This window comes from Amblyraja radiata, chromosome 9 (genome assembly GCF_010909765.2).
Source record: "Amblyraja radiata isolate CabotCenter1 chromosome 9, sAmbRad1.1.pri, whole genome shotgun sequence".
Taxonomy (NCBI): Eukaryota; Metazoa; Chordata; class Chondrichthyes; order Rajiformes; family Rajidae; genus Amblyraja; species Amblyraja radiata.
Window position 1 is genome coordinate 276,251 of NC_045964.1, and position 13,955 is coordinate 290,205.

The 13,955-nt window shown below is 46.6% G+C and overlaps 1 protein-coding gene and 1 non-coding gene across 2 annotated transcripts in view; one reads left to right on the forward strand and one right to left on the reverse strand.

The window, feature by feature from the left end:
• traf3 (TNF receptor associated factor 3) overlaps positions 1 to 13,955 on the forward strand; it is a 78,251-nt gene that overhangs the window by 18,137 nt on the left and 46,159 nt on the right. The gene's annotated exons all lie outside the window — the stretch shown is intronic.
• Positions 12,042 to 12,114, reverse strand: trnak-cuu. The gene has a single exon. It is a non-coding gene; the product is annotated as a tRNA-Lys (tRNA).

The following is a 13,955-nucleotide window of genomic DNA, read 5'->3' on the forward strand; positions in this document are numbered from 1 at the left end:
AGAGACTTTAAGACTTTTGCCTCCATCACAGTCTGGTGAACTCACTGTGGTGGATGTTAATTTGTGTTTATTGTGTGTTTTGTTGTTTATTATTATATGTATGACTACAGGCATGTAATTTTGTTCAGACCAAAAGGTCTGAATGACAATAAAGGAATCTAATCTAATCTAATCTAATCTAATGTTACACCAGTCATTGAAAGTAGGCATGCAGGTGCAGCAGGCAGTGAAGAAAGTGAATGGTATGTTAGCATTCATAGCAAAAGGATTTGAGTATAGGAGCAGGGAGGTTCTACTGCAGTTGTACAGGGTCTTGGTGAGACCACACCTGGAGTATTGCGTACAGTTTTGGTCTCCTAATCTGAGGAAGGACATTCTTGCCATAGAGGGAGTACAGAGAAGGTTCACCAGACTGATTCCTGGGATGTCAGGACTTTCATATGAAGAAAGACTGGATAGATTCGGCTTGTAGTCGCTAGAATTTAGAAGATTGAGGGGGGATCTTATAGAAACTTACAAAATTCTTAAGGAGTTGGACAGGCTAGATGCAGGAAGATTGTTCCCGATGTTGGGGAAGTCCAGAGCAAGGGATCACAGTTTAAGGATAAAGGGGAAATCTTTTAGGACTGAGATGAGAAAAACATTTTTCACACAGAGAGTGGCGAATCTCTGGGATTCTTTGCCACAAAATGTAGTTGAGGCCAGTTCATTGGCTATATTTAAGAGGGAGTTAGATGTGGCCCTTGTGGCTAAATGGATCAGGGGGTATGGAGAGAAGGCTGGTACAGGATACTGAGTTGGATGATCAGCCATGATCATATTGAATGGCGGTGCAGGCTCGAAGGGCCGAATGGCCTACTCCTGCACCTATATTCTATGTTTCAATGTAAGAGTCCAGTAACCAGTGGGTGACTGAGGCAACTGGGTTACCTGACACGAACTAGATTGTTGATGAGAATATTACACCAGAATCCAGGGATCCCTTTGCTTGGGAAATGACGCATGCTCAGCACTAATAATTAAAAATAATATATGGTCAAGTGTTCGAGAAGGAGCTTCACAGCTCCAGAGACCTGGGTTTGATCCTGACTACGGGTGCTGTCTGTGGGGGTTTCCTCTGGGTGATCCGGTTTCCTCCCACATTCCAAAGATGTGCAGGTTTGTAGATTAATTGGCTTCTGTAAATAGTAAATTATCCTTAAGGGCCTGTCCCACCAGCATGCGACCGCATGCGTCTAGCGCGACCTAACGTGGTCGCTTGAGCCGTACGATCGCCAGAGCCGTATGGAGTTGTGCGGGGCTGGTCCCGACATCGCGTGGGGCTCCGAAAAACTGACACTGTCCAAAAATTCCGCACGGCAACGGCCTGCCGACCCGCAGCCGCATTGAGGCCGTACGCAGCGCCTCGACGAGCGTACGCAGCATCTCGACGCCTTACGCAGCGTCTTGACGGCGTACGCCTAGTGCGTGGCATTGCGCGATGATGTCACCGCCTGGCGTGCCATTGCGTGATGACGTCACCGCCCGACGCCGTGCGACGTCCAAATTCAGCCGGCCCGCCTCCTGCCCAGCTGATTGGTGAGTATGATGTCGTCACCAGCCCTGCACAACTCCAGATGCCTCCGCGGTTGGAAGTGGGACCGGCCCCGCGAGGCCGTACGGCTCAAGCCACCACGTTTGGTCGCGCTAGACGCATGCAATCGCATGCTGGTGGGACAGGCCCTTTAGTGTGTGTAGGATAGTGTTGGTATGCACGGTTCGCTGATCAGCGTGGGCTCGGCGAGCCGAAGGGCCTGTCTCTGCACCTGTACATCTTTGAGTGTAAATACTTAACGTTATAGTGGTTTTGGTTGTATCCTGAACGCTACTGAATGTGTTGGCCAGTTTCTTCATGACAAAAATGACTGGTTTATTTTCACCTCTGCCAGTAACTTCATCATATTATTAGAATTGTGACCTTTTATACTTGGGGCTCAGAATAGGAAGCTAGTATGTAAATTAGGGAGTGTAGGAAATAACTGCAGATGTTGGTTTAAACAGAAGATAGACACACAAAGCTGGAGTAACTCAGTGGTACAGGCAGCATCTCCGGAAAGAAGGAATGGGTGACGTTTTGTGTCGAGAAAAGGAAAATGAGTTATAGACAATGAAACTCAACAGAACAACAGTGAAACTAGTACAATGACTCGGGAGGGATGGAGAGAGAGGGTTACTTGAAGTTAGAGAAGTCAATATTCCTACAGCTGGGGTGTAAGCTGCCCAAGCTAAATATGAGGTGCTGTTCCTCCACTCTGCGCTGGGCCTTACTCTGGCAATGGAGGAGGCACAGGACAGAAAGGTCAGTGTGGGAATGGGAGGGGTTTAAAGTGTTTAGCAACCGGGAGATCATTTCGAGAGTCTTGCCCAAGCTCCTGAGACTGTGTGTAGTTCCCAATTGGTGACAGGCTTCGCCCAAAGAGAGGTATTATTAGAAAATTTACAATAAATAGAATGACTGAAAAAACGCTGAAGGATTTATGGGTAGCCCTGATGAAACAATATCTCAGTCAAACAATATGAAATTATAGAAACCAGGAACCAGCCAATTCATCTACAAAACAGTAAAAGAGGTGAATGAAATGTCACTTATTCATGGACATACCATTGGTTGTACATCAAGCAGATACTCTAACCACAATCAGTCAGAAGAAGGGTCCCGACCCCAAACGTCACCTATCCACGTTCTCCACAGATGCTGCCTGACCCGCTGAGTTACTCCAGCACTCTGTGAAATGTCACCTATCCACGTTCTCCACAGATGCTGCCTGACCTGCTGAGTTACTCCAGCACTCTGTGAAACGTCACCTATCCACGTTCTCCACAGATGCTGCCTGACCCACTGAGTTACTCCAGCACTCTGTGAAATGTCACCTATCCATGTTCTCCACAGATGCTGCCTGACCCGCTGAGTTACTCCAGGACTTTGTGTCCTTTTATACTTTAAATTATAAGTTTGTCAGCTTCTCAACTGGCAATAAGGAAATCTTCTGACTTACAGAGAATTTAACATTTATTAAATATTAAATAAGGTGGGCAGAGTTCGATCCTGACTATGAGTGCTGTATGTACGTGACCGCGTGGGTTTATTTTTCCGGGTGTTCCGGTTTCCTTCCACACTCCAAAGACGTACAGGTTCGTTGGTTAATTGGCTTGGTATAAATGTAAATTGTCCCGTGTGTGTGTAGGATAGTGTTAATGTGCGGGGATTGCTGGTTGGCGCAGACTCGGTGGGCCGCAGGGCCTGTTTCTGCGCTGTATCTCTAAACTAAACTATTAACTGTAGAAAGACATCTTTTGGTGATGAACAAACTGGTGAAGAATTATATTTCCAAGTGTTGTGGAGAAGCTTTGGGAGTGATATGTAGTCTGGTTAGACACCATCTTGTATATTGCCCATCCAAGCTGTATTATTTATCAGTGTCTCAACACTTCTCCACCCAAATAAAACTACTCCTGCTGTCCAATGACCATGGCTTTAAATTCTTAACACTTCTCCTCCCGCACTAGTTTATTTCCTCACCTTTCAATAATTCTGATTTAGTTTAGATATACAGGGCAGAAACAGGCCCTTCGGCCCAACGGGTCCGTGCCGTCCAGCGATCCCCGCACATTAACACTACCCTACTCACACCAGGGACAATTTTACATTTATACCAAGCCAATTAGCCTACAAACCTGTACGTCTTTGGAGTGTGAGAGGAAACCGGAGATTCCGGAGAAAACCCACGCAGGTCACGGGGAGAACGTACAAACTCCATACAGACAGCGCCCGTAGTCTGGATCAAACCCGGGTCTCTGGCGGTGTGAGGCAGCAACTCTACCACTGCGCCACCGTGCCGCTGATTACAATCCCAGGCTTCTCCCTTTAAATGCTGTATCATTTTCCTCCTGTGATCATCCACTTGACCTCAAGTATGTGTGCGAGAGTGAGAGAGAGAGTGTGTGAGTGAGAGAGTGTGTGTGTGAGAGAGAGAGAGAGTGTGTGTGAGTGAGAGAGTGTGTGTGTGTGTGAGAGTGAGAGAGTGTGCGTGTGAGAGAGAGAGAGTGTGTGTGAGAGTGAGAGTGTGTGTGTGTGCGGGAGTGAGAGAGTGTGTGTGCGAGAGTGAGAGAGAGAGTGTGGGAGTGAGAGAGTGTGTGTGAGTGAGAGAGTGTGTGTGTGTGCGGGAGTGAGCGAGAGAGTGTGCGGGAGTGAGAGAGAGAGTGTGTGGGAGTGAGAGAGTATGTGTGAATGAGAGAGTGTGTGTGTGTGAGAGTGAGAGAGTGTGTGTGTGTGCGGGAGTGAGAGAGAGTGTGTGTGTGTGCGGGAGTGAGAGTGTGTGTGTGTGAGAGTGAGAGAGTGTGTGTGTGTGAGAGTGAGAGAGTGTGTGTGTGTGCGGGGGTGAGAGAGTGTGTGTGTGTGTGCGGGAGTGAGAGTGTGTGTGTGTGAGAGTGAGAGAGTGTGTGTGTGTGAGAGTGAGAGAGTGTGTGTGTGTGCGGGAGTGAGAGAGAGTGTGTGAGAGAGAGTGTGTGAGAGTGAGAAAGTGTGTGTGTGTCAAAGAAGAGTCAAGTCAAAAGAGTATTTTATTTTTCCTCAATAAATTTGAGAGAGATATGGAAAGGGGGCCTCAAAATACAGCGACTGGAATAAGATTGGTGTTTAGACAGATTTTGCATAACTGGTGTTTGGTAAGAAGTCATATAAAATGACCTTTATAAGATGTGGCATAATAGTTATCGTTGTCTGAATGCCTGACTTTATTTAAAACAACATTCATGAGTGGGCGACTCTTGCCATGTTGAGCCTTGTTGTTCAGTTGAAGGAGAACCTGTGTAGGAAGGAACTGCAGATGCTGGTTTACACCGAAGATAGACGCAAAAAGCTGGAGTAGCATAGAAACATAGTAAATAGGCCATTCAGCCCTTCGAGCCAGCACCACCATTCAACATGATCATGGCTGATCATCCCGAATCAGTACCCCATTCCTGCTTTCACCCCATATCCCTTGATTCCTTTGGCCCTAAGAACTATATCTAACTCTCTCTTGAAGACACTCAGTGAATTGGCTCAGAAGACTCAGCGGGTCAGACAGCATCTCTGGAGAAAAGGAATAGATGACGTTTCGGTTCGGGTCTGAAGAAAGGCCGAAATGTCACAAATTCCTTTTCTCCAGGGATGCTGCCTGTTCCGCTGAGTTACTCCAGCACTTTGTGTGTATTGAAGGAAAAACTGTTTTGTTAAAAGCAGACAGCCATGCAAGTCCTGGATAATGATGTTAGAGTGAGTGCTTATGAAAGCACACTGTGACTTGGTTGTGGTTGTCAGCTAAAATCAGGCCCAGCTGATAAGAACTAAAATCCTCTCTTTTGTTAAACCCCTGTCCCACGGTACGAGTTCATTCCAAGAGTTCTCCCGAGTTTGCCCTGATTCGAACTCGGAGATTTACGGTAATGGCCGCTCGTCGGTACTCGGGGCTCTCGTGGACATTTTTCAACATGTTGAAAAATCTTCACTAGTCTTCCCGAGCCTACCTGCCGTTGGCGAGTCTTCCCGAGTACCTGCCGTTAGCGTTACGAGCCGCTTTTTTTAAACTCGGGAGAGCTCTTGGAATGAACTTGTACCGTGGGACAGGGCTATTAGCATGGAAATAATCGATAGACTACTCACAAACACTGAAGCAGCTGTGCCATCTGATTTGTGTTTACTTTTAGTCAAGAGAGTGTTATTGTCATACGTCCCAGATAGAACAATGAAATTCTTGTGGGTACACAAAAAAATGCTGGAGAAACTCAGCGGGTGCAGCAGCATCTATGGAGCGAAGGAAATTCTTGTAATGTGCCTGAAGATGGTTTTCCAGTTGTTTCTGTTTCTGTATATTATTCAAACACATTGAGTCATACATCGGCATAGAAACAGGCCCTTTGGCCCAACGCTCATGCTGGCCAAGACTAGACACAAAATGCTGGAGTAACTCAGCGGGTTGCGTGCTGACCAGTCAACGGAAAGACACTACACCATTACAATTGAGCTGTCCACTGTGTACAGATATGATAAAGAGAATAATGTGAATAACATTTAGTGCAAGATAAAACCCTGTAAAGGTCGATCAATGCCCACGTTTGGCCCATATCCCTCTAAACCTTTCCTGTCCATACACATGTCCAAATGGCTTTTAAATGTCATTATAGTTCCTGCCTTAACTATCTCCTCCGGCAGCTGGTTCCATACACCCACCACTTCTGTGGGGGAAAAACTTGCGTGAATTGAATTCTTGCTGAAGCTGGTCCATTTCAATTTAAAGCTGAGAAATATCCCTTAAGGGCCTGTTCCACTTGGGCGTCATTTACGCGTCACGACGCATGGCGCGCGCGTGCGTGGTGACGTAGGCAGTGACGCGCGGCGCCCTGGGATTTTGGGATGTACAAAATCTTCACGCGCCACCTGATTAACGCACAATTTACGCCCAAGTGAGACAGGCCCTTGACTAAATGATGCATTGGCGTTTTCTTGTACATAATATGTTCACAGCGGGTGACTTGACTAACAGAGTATGTGATTATTGATATGCGTCCAAATAAGTGTCTTTGTTGACCAATTGCTTACAACCAAGTGACTATGACTTTCACACTGGAGAAAGGTATTTTCTTGAATACATTTTTTTTACACAAATTTGCAGAAAGCGTGCATTTTCAGTACTTTGTGCCTGTACCATACTTTGTCCACTTTGATGTCTCGTTTTTACACTTTACCCTTCCATATCTCTATTTCTCCTTCTCCCCTGACTCTCAGTCTGAATAAGGGTCTTGACCCGAAACGCCACCCATTGCTTCTCTCCAGAGATGCTGCCTGTCCCACTTACTCCAGCATTTTGTGTCTATCTTCGATGTAAACCAGCATCTGCAGTTCCCTCTTACACTTGAATCATTCTAGGGTTTGAAGTTTGATGTATATTATGAAGATTATATTATTAATGTTATTTGCACCCAAAGTGAGGTTGGCTTCTGTACCATGTCGAGTTGCCCTGATCACCGTGAACTAATATGAATTGTAAATGCTGCATAACATGTACGTCACCCTTCCAGGCCCATCTGCAGCTGAGTTCTTCAGAGTATCGCAATAGATCAGCAGCACTTATTGTGTCCATAAGTCATAGGAAAATAATTAGGCCATTCAGCCCATCGAGTGTACTCCCCCAGTCGACCATGGCTAATCTATCTTTCCCTCTCAACCCCATTCTCCTGCCTTCTCCCCATAACCCATGGCACCCCTGCTAATCATGAACCTGTCAAACTTTGCTTTATAATACCCAATGACTTGGCCATCACAGCCGACTGTGGCAAAGAATTCAACCAATCTATCACCAACTAGGGAGCGGTCCTAACCTCCCATCTCCCTCATTGGAGACCCTTTGATTATCTTCAATCGGACTTTACTGGACTTTATCTTGCACTAAACGCACCCTTTATCCTGTATCTGTACACTGCAGACGGCTTAATTGTAATCATGTATGTTCTTTCCACTGACTGGATAGCACGTAGCAAAAAGGCTTTTCACTGTACCTCGGTACACGTGACAATAAACTCATCTACAATTCGCCATTCTCTGACTGAAGAATTTCCCTCTTGTCTCTTGTCTAAAGGTACGTCCTTATTGTAGAGCAAATAACACATCCTCAAAGTAACGATCAAACAGATTTATTGACATACAATAAAGTTACACAGCATGTTGGCATTACTGTGTCTGCATCAAGACTGGCAGCTTGTGCCAGGAACCGTTAATATGAGTGGTGCCGATATGGTGAAAACCCAGATTGGATTATAACCATATAACCATATAACAATTACAGCACGGAAACAGGCCATCTCGGCCCTACAAGTCCGTGCCGAACAATTATTTTCCCCTAGTCCCATCTACCTGCACTCAGACCATAACCCTCCATTCCTTTCCCATCCATATACCTATCCAATTTATTTTTAAATGATAAAATCGAACCTGCCTCCACCACTTCCACTGTAAGCTCATTCCACACAGCTACCACTCTCTGAGTAAAGTTCCCCCTCATGTTACCCCTAAACTTCTGTCTCTTAATTCTGAAGTCATGTCCTCTTGTTTGAATCTTCCCTACTCTCAGTGGGAAAAGCTTGTCCATGTCTATCCCTCTCATCATTTTAAAGACCTCTATCAAGTCCCCCCTTAACCTTCTGCGCTCCAGAGAATAAAGACCTAACTTATTCAACCTTTCTCTGTAACTTAGTTGCTGAAACCCAGGCAATATAGATAATAGTGGTGTGTAGCATTTGTGTGAAGTATTGGTTAACATGTAAGCAGGGGAGGAAATCCCCGGGGGGGTGGGGGGGCAGGGGACACACGTCCCCCTCTGTTTTGAGAGGTGGGGGAAATCTCCGTTTTCCGCGAGACAGTGGGGGTGGGACTGCTGATCGAGGGAGCCGATTGGACAAGAGGGATGTCGGTCAGCAGGCAATGGGGGCGGGACATGATGATTCAGAGCGATGATTGGAGGAGGGAGACGTGACACAGACGTGCGCCTCATCCACAGCCAGGATCGATCCCGGGTCTCCGGCGCTGTCCCGTCCCCACCCGAGTGCTCCCTCCACGCCCGGGGGTGCCCAGAGACGTCGGGAGTCAGACGGGCGCGGTGCCCCCAGGCCCACAGCCAGCACAGAGAAGCAGCGCTAAACCCAGCTCAACTCTGCCTGTCCCGCCAGGTTAACCTACAGCCCTCCCTGGATTTGCGGGAAATATGGCCCAGGTTTACAGGCAGCACGGAAAAGCAGCGCTGGTATCCCGTCAATCCAGGCAGGGCTGTAGGTTAACCCGGCGACTGTGAGACAGGCAGAGATGAGCTGCATTTAGCGCTGGATTGAGCCTCCGAAGCCTCGCGTGTCTGTGTGAGTGTGCGCATGCGCGCGCGCCCGCCAATAAATTGTGTCCCCCCTGTCACCCGGTCCACTCCATATTTTGATAGCGTTTTCCGTGCCTGCATGAAAGTAGAGCAGATCTACACGTGTCCTAGATAGGTATTGTGATATTGTGGGCTGATGGGGCTGTTCCTGTGCTGTGAAGTGCAATTAGTGTCAATGTTCTCAAAGTGTCATTGTGTACATGGTTTCCCATATATTGTTCAAAGAACAGGCCCAGAGTCTCTGTCTTGTTTTTAGTCAATCCTACATTCTCATCACTTTGACTTGTTTTGGCTACATCCCCTTAACCTTTTGAGCACATGTTTTATTTTAGAAGACCAAATATATTTTCCATCACCGAGCAGAATTGCCCTTTTTAATTTCCTTTTGAGATATTTCTATGAGAACTCTGAAAATATGAACAACAATTGAATCTTGAGACATTAATTTTTATGTTGCATCCCCACTTCCAGAAGGAAAGTATTGCAAGGTGCATCATGATAGTACGTTTGAAGGCCGAACTCCAACTATCTGTCTGCTTGAAGTCAGCCCTGTTTAGTTTAGTGTAGAGAAACACCGTGGAAACAGGCCCTTCGGTCCACCGAGTCGGCGCTGACCTGCGATCCCCGTCAACACTATCCTACACACACTAGGGACAATTTACATTTATACCAAGCCAATTAATCTACAAACCTGTATGTTTTTGGAGTGTGGGAGGAAACCGATCCCGGAGAAAACCCACGCAGTCACGGGGAGAACGTACAAACTCCATACAGACAGCACCCGTAGTCAGGATGGAACCCGGGTCTCTGGTGCTGTAAGGCAGCAACTCTACCGCTGTTTTTATACATAGAAACATAGAAAATAGGTGCAGGAGGCGGCCATTCGGCCCTTCGACCCAGCACCGCCATTCATTGTGATCATGGCTGATCGTCCCCAATCAATAACCCGTGCCTGCCACTTTGATGTCTCGTTTTCACACTTTACCCTTCCATATCTCTGTTTCTCCTTCTCCCCTGACTCTCAGTCTGAAGAAGGATCTTGACCCGAAACGTCACCCGTTCCTTCTCTCCAGAGATGCTGCCTGTCCCGCTGGCCTTTGTAATAAGAATAACGGGCTTTAGCGGCTGCTATCACAGACATTAATAGCGGCCTGCCAAATAAAGAAAGCACAATTGTAGTTACACGTGGCAAGTGAAAGATGGGGCATTTTCAGTTCCAAATGAGGGAATTTGTTGTGTCGTTTTAAAGAGAAAACTATTGATGAGAGAAACAAAGTGATGTTAAACTCAGTGTGTTAGAATGGAGATGAGGAGGAATTTCTTTAGCCAGAGGGTGGTGAATCTGTGGAATTCATTGTCACAGATGGCAGTGGAGGCCAAGTCAATGGGTATTTTTCAAGTGGAGATTGATAGGTTGTTGATGGGTCAGGTTTTCTTGGCGTCTGGTATCATTCGTGTAGATGGCCTGTGCTCACAATCATCTTCATAACACGTAGCCTGAAGTCCAGGAACTTTCCCATATTCTCTCAGAGATATCCTTTCCATTCATAAAGCAGGTTATCTTTGCACGTGCTAGATAACAACTGTCTTTATGTGCAATGGCTACTGAAGGGATTTGAATAAGAAACTGAAGGTAAAGACCAAACAAAATATAATCCGATGTAGGAAGGAACTGCAGATGCTGGTTTGTAGCAAAGATCGATACAAAGTGCTGGAGTACTTTTAATGAAAGAGGAAACAAAATGCTGGAGTAACTCAATGGGTCAGGCAGCATGTCTGGAGAAATTAGAAATGAGCAAATTTGCAGATGACACAAAGCTGGGTGGCAGTGTGAACTGTGAGGAGGATGCTATGAGGATGCAGGGTGACTTGGACAGGTTTGGTGAGTGGGTAGATGCAGTTTAATGTGGATAAATGTGAGGCTATCCACTTTGGTAGCAAAAACAGGAAGGCAGATTATTATCTAAATGGTGTCAAGTTGGGAAAAGGGGAAGTACAACAGGATCTGGGGGTACTTGTTCATCAGTCAATGAAAGTAAGCATGCAGGTACAGCAGGCAGTGAAGACAGCGAATGGCCTTCATAACAAGACGAGTTGAGTATATGAGCCAAGAGGTCCTGCTGCAGTTGTACAGGGCCCTAGTGAGACCATACCTGGAGTATTGTGTGCAGTTTTGGTCCCCTAATTTGAGGAAGGACATTTTTGCTATTGAGGGAGTGCAGCGTAGGTTTACAAGGTTAATTCCTGGGATGGCGGGACTGTCATATGCTGAGAGAATGGAGCAGCTGGGCTTGTACACTCTGGAGTTTAGAAGGATGAGAGGGCATCTTGTTGAAATATATAATTAGGGTTTGGACACGCTAGAGGTAGGAAACATGTTCCCGATGTTGGGGAAGTCCAGAACCAGGGGTCACAGTTTAAGAATAAGGGGTAAGCCATTGATAACGGAGACGAGGAAACACTTTTTCTCACAGAGAGTGGTGAGTCTGTGGAATTCTCTGCCTCAGAGGGCGGTGGAGGCCAGTTCTCTGGATGCTTTCAAGAGAGAGCTAGATAGGGCTCTTAAAGATAGCGGAAGTCAGGGGATATGGGGAGAAGGCAGGAACTGATTGTGGATGATCAGCCATGATCACATTGAATGGCGGGTACTGGCTCGAAGGGCCGAATGGCCTACTCCTGCACCTATTGTCTATTGTCCAAAATGATGGATGACGTTTTCGGTTGGAACCCTTCTTCTGACCAATTTACGATTCTATGCAAGTAACTATCTTGCAGTTAAATTGGTAGTTGTTTATGTCATCCATGTTTTGTTTAGGGATCCAGTGCGGAAACAGGCTCTTCGGCCTACCGGGTCCGCGCTGACCAGCGATCCACCTACACCCACTAGGGACAATTTTTACATTTACACCAAGCCAATTTACCTACAAACCTGTACGTCTTTGGAGTGTGTGAGAAATAGAAGATCTCGGAGAAAACCCACGCAGGTCATGAGGGGAACATGCAAACTCCGTACAGACAGCACCCGTAGTCGGGATTGAACCCGGGTTTCTGGCGATGCATTCGCTGTAAGGCAGCAACTCTACCGTGCCGCCCAAAAGGAAGCGCCCAATGTGGGGCTCGAACTCACGACCCTGAGATTAAGAGTCTCATGCTCTACCCACTGAGCTAGCCGGACTCTCAGCATGGAGCACATGAGCTTTTCTCTGTTCTGGCGAGAACATACAAACTCTGTACACATAGCACCCGTAGTCAGGACCAACCTGTAAGGCAGTAGCTCTACCGCTGTGCCACTGTGCTGCCCAAATACTGTTCTAGTCCCTGCCTCAACTACCTCCTCTGGCAGCTTGTTCCATACACCCACCACTCTGTGTGTGGAACGTCAGGCACACGTCACTGCAGGTTCTATCCCGGAGTCTCTCTGCATCCTCTATCCTGCCTGCACCTGTTTTACCATCCGACTCAATGAACCATATCATGCTACGTTGCTGGTCTAATCCCAAGCTTTTCACACCTTTGCTAATCAAGGGGTTTACTCTTGGGTCCTTGTAAGAAAGTCATGTACCATTACCAAGGATTTGAGTATAGGAGCAGGGAGGTTTCTACTGCAGTTGTACAGGGTCTTGGTGAGACCACACCTGGAGTATTGCGTACAGTTTTGGTCTCCTAACCTCGTCTTTCTTACAGTTTGGTTTTCTTCCCAACCAATTGTTCAAGCGCTTTTGATTGCAAAATGCGCCTTAATTTAGTTCAACAAAGAAACTGACAAGTTACTAAATAACCTTTCCATAGAGGGAGTACAGAGAAGGTTCACCAGACTGATTCCTAGGATGTCAGGACTTTCATATGAAGAAAGACTGGATAGACTCGGCTTGTACTCGCTAGAATTTAGAAGATTGAGGGGGGATCTTATAGAAGCTTACAAAATTCTTAAGGGGTTGGACAGGCTAGATGCAGGAAGATTGTTCCTGATGTTGGGGAAGTCCAGAACAAGGGGTCACAGTTTAAGGACAAGGGGGAAATCTTTTAGGACCGAGATGAGAAAAACATTTTTCACCCAGAGAGTGGTGAATCTCTGGAATTCTCTGCCACAGAAGGTAGTTGAGGCCAGTTAATTGGCTATATTTAAGAGGGAGTTAGATGTGGCCCTTGTGGCTAAAGGGATCAGGGGGTATGGAGAGAAGGCAGGTACAGGATACTGAGTTGGATGATCAGCCATGATCATATTGAATGGCGGTCCAGGCTTGAAGGGCCGAATGGCCTACTCCTGCACCTATTTTCTATGTTTCTATGTTGGCCTGTGACAGAGCAGCTGGTTTAGTGTTGGTTATTAATTTACAGGATGTGGATGTTGCTGGAAAGGTCAGCGTTTGTAGTCTATCCCACAGTGCGCTGGTGAACAGGGAAGTTATTAAATGCCGACTCTGTGGGTGGATCTAGAGTCACATGTCGACCAGAGCGGGAAGAGCCACAGACGACTTCTTCCCGAACTGAGGTCAGATTCAACCTTTACTGCAGGGATCCAGTGCAGAAACAGGTGCTTCACCCACCAGTCTACTCTGACCAGCGATCCACACACACTAGAGACAATTTACAATCTTACAGAAGCCAATTAGCCTACAGATCTGTGCGTCTTTGGAGCGTGAGAGGAAGCCGGAGCACCTGGAGAAAACCCACGTGGTCACGGGGAGAACGTGCAAACTCTGTACAGACAACACCCGTAGTCAGGATCGAACTCGGGTCTCTGGCGCTGTGAGGCAGCAACTCTACCTTAAAGTAGTGCTTAAAATGCAAAGACGGAAAAGATGAAAGAGAAAATGCTGGAAACATTCAGTAGGTCAGGCAGCCTCTGTGGAAGGACAGCATTTACTTCAGATCAGTCATCTTTCATTAGAACTGTTCTGATGAAAAATGTTGACCCAAAATATAATCTACGGTTCACTTTCCTTAGATGCTGACTGGCTTGCTGAGTGTTCTCAGAAATGTCCGTATTTCCATACCCTGCTAAACTCTGTAAAT